At 36.5% G+C, this 3242-nt stretch overlaps 1 non-coding gene across 1 annotated transcript; it reads left to right on the top strand.

The window, feature by feature from the left end:
* Positions 1 to 2542: 2542 nt before the first annotated feature.
* Positions 2543 to 2649, top strand: LOC150040451 (U6 spliceosomal RNA). The gene has a single exon (XR_016533962.1). It is a non-coding gene; the product is annotated as a U6 spliceosomal RNA (small nuclear RNA).
* Positions 2650 to 3242: the final 593 nt, after the last annotated feature.

The raw sequence follows: 3242 nt of genomic DNA, 5'->3' as shown, positions 1-3242 counted from the left end.
TTTATCTTTGGCTCAAGAGTAGTGGTTATAGATGACTGGAAAGAGAGATTAGGTGTATCATAATAAACTTACACTCAAAACTACTTTCTCAATTGAATCCCACATTGAGTAACAGATATGAATCCCACAGAACATATACTATTAAGAAATTAAGACAAGAGAATTAATTTTTCATTGTAATTCCATAACTCTCAGAGAACAATGCAGAACTATCCTGAAACATAACAAAATAGGATGTATACAATGGATAACACTTGCCCCCAATTCAATAAAATGCAAGAACTAGCTACTGCCATATGAGATAGCAAAGGATTTAGTTCCTCAAATAATTCAATGATTATCTATAGAATTATATGTAATTCACATGTAATAGCACAACTCTGTGCTAAATAACATAGGCATGACATTTAATAATGAAAAAAAAATCCCAAACCCTCACATGTGTCTTACAATGTGCCATTCCCTATTTTACATTATAAAATCCATGCAGACGCCTATAAGACTGTTATACTTTTTATTCTGTTTGGAAATAAAGCACAGAGGTTAATTGACACTTCCAAGGCCACATAGTAGTGGGAGTTTGAACTCTAGATCTGTTGTCTCATAATCACAGCCTTTGTTCTACTATTGTCTTGGAGTTTACATTCTACTGAGCAAAACAGACCTTACATAAGATATTAGTCATACTTGAAAATCATTTGATTTCAATCTTAATCTAGACCTTGTAGGAGGTGCTATGCACAGAATGTCCTGAGCAGGTTCACCAGCTTTTTCACTCCACAAACATCTATTGATTGCAGACTCTGTACCAGATTTTTTGGAGGGTAGGGGAAATACTTGAAATTTAATGAAAGAAAAACAGATACCATCTCTGCTGTCTTGCAAGAGGAGAGGGGTGTCAGACATTATTTGAATAATGACACACATTTACATGTGATTACAAAGGTGGCAAATGCTTTGAAGAAAAGTACTGAGAGTTATAAGAGCATATAATAGAAGGACTTGACATTTAAAATGTGATCAAATGAGAGTTGAAGGATGAGTAACAGTTACCTTGGTGAAGAGAAATGGAAAACACATTTCAGGGATGCATGTGCCAGAGAGCTGAGGAAAGAAAAAGAAAATCTAGACAGCAAGATAATCTCCATGGGCTGGACTCAGAGACTAATGAGGCAGGAGAGGAAGTATCAGCGGTCAGCAGAGGTCACATGACCTATCAACTACCCAGAACACTTTCAAAGTAAAAGGACTGTTCATCATTAAGTCAGAACAACAAGCCTAAACAGCTATTCAACTAGGTCAACTGAGATAGTTCATATGACCCTGACTGGCCTTCTAAAGGTTTCATTCTCTAGTCTAAAAACAAGAAGAAGCCATTGGATGCAGTTAAATGCTGAGGAGACTGTATGATTGTATCTTGTTATGATTGTTTCTAACAACATTTAAGCCACTACTGAGGACAACACAGAAGAGAGCAGGAATAGTAACTACAGCAAGACCAACAGGGATAGGAAAACAGTAGTCCAGAATACATCATGTCTTGCACCAAAGTGATAGTGATAGGGATGGGATGAAGGATACAGAGCCTACTGAGTAAACACAGTTGACATGAAGTCAACACAGCTTAGAGATTGGTGTATTTGAACACTAGAAGATAATCAGGAGTATCCTGGAAGATGTTTAATGATGTCAGAAATGAAAAAGGAAAGTAACCAAAAACTGAAGAGTGATTAAAACAAAATGGCTGCCACTGCCATTTAACTCCTTACTAGGCATATAAAATGATCTAAAATATATGCTAACCTAGTTGAGGGGAATATCATTTGTGTTCTCCACCATGCTCATGAATACAAATCAATGCTTGCTATCTAAACCCATGTGCATAACTAAAGAATGAAAATATACATAAAAGATCTAGAACTAACTGAGCAACAGGAGCAGAAATAAAGATGACAACATGATATCAGAGGGGGAAAGTGTCACGTGAAAAAAGATTTAAAAGAGAAGAATGGAAAGTTGTTTGTTACAGATATAGATATGTCAAATATAAGGTAGGGCATAAGTGAAGAAATCAGTTGGAGTGTGTGTTGCATTAATAGATGTTAGTTTACAAAACTTATATCATTAACTGTTTAAAGATGATCTTGGTTTTTATGTGAATAAAACTATAAAGTAGAGAATAACCTTAAAGTAGTTTCCCTTCCAAATTTATATTACTCTTTTTTTCCAAAATATTGTCAGATGACATTTGATTTTGTTCCAACTGAAGTAACTACATTGAATAAAATCTTCAAGGGGATTGTAAAAGGCTCACTGGTATTTCATGTTGATAAGTAAAGAAAGAGTACAAGGCCAGGTACCAGTGGCTCATGATTGTTATCCCAGCTACTCAGGAAGCTAAGATCTGAGAACAGAAGTTTTAAGCCAGCCCAGACAGTAAAGTCCCTGAAACACTTATCTCCAACTAACCATAAGAAAACTGGAAGGGGTACTGTGGCTCAAAGTGGTAGAACGGTAACCTTGAATTGAAGAGCTCAGGGACGTGCTCATTTTGGCAGCACATATACTAAAATTAGAACGATACAGAGAACATTAGCATGGCCCCTGCACAAGGATGACATGCAAATTCATGAAACGTTCCATATTTTCATTTCATATGGAATAATAAAAGACCCTGTATAGCAAAAACACTTCTTAGCAGAAAGAACAGTGCAGGAGGAATTTCAATACCAAACTTTAGACTCTATTAATGAGATATAATGATGAAAACAGCTTGGTACTGCCACAAGAACAGGCCTGAAGACCAATGGAATAGAACTGAGAACCCAGATATTAACCCATAGATATATGGCCACCTAATCTTTGATAAGGGAGTGAAAAAATAGAATGGAAGAAAGACATTGTCTTCAACAAGTGGTGCTGGCAGAATTGGTTAAGTACCTGGAGAAAACTAAACTTGGATCCTTCCTTATCACCCTACACTAGAATTAACTCCAAATGGATCAAAGACCTCAAGGCAAAAGCTGACACACTGAAAACTTTACAAGAAGGAATAGGAGATACACTGGGACTCCTTAGCACAGGTCGAAACTTTCTTAATAAGGACCCAGAAACACAACAAATCAGAGAAAGTCTGGATAAGTGGGACTGCATTAAACTGCACAGCTTCTGTATGGCAAAGGACATAGCTAGCAAATTAACTAGAAAGCCTACAGAGTGGGAGAAGATCTTCACTAACCATA

Source organism: Megascapheus bottae, chromosome X, assembly GCF_031878675.1.
Source record: "Megascapheus bottae isolate mThoBot1 chromosome X, mThoBot2.hap1, whole genome shotgun sequence".
Taxonomy (NCBI): Eukaryota; Metazoa; Chordata; class Mammalia; order Rodentia; family Geomyidae; genus Megascapheus; species Megascapheus bottae.
Note: the sequence above shows the minus strand (reverse complement) of the source record. Positions and strands in the feature narration are given on the sequence as shown.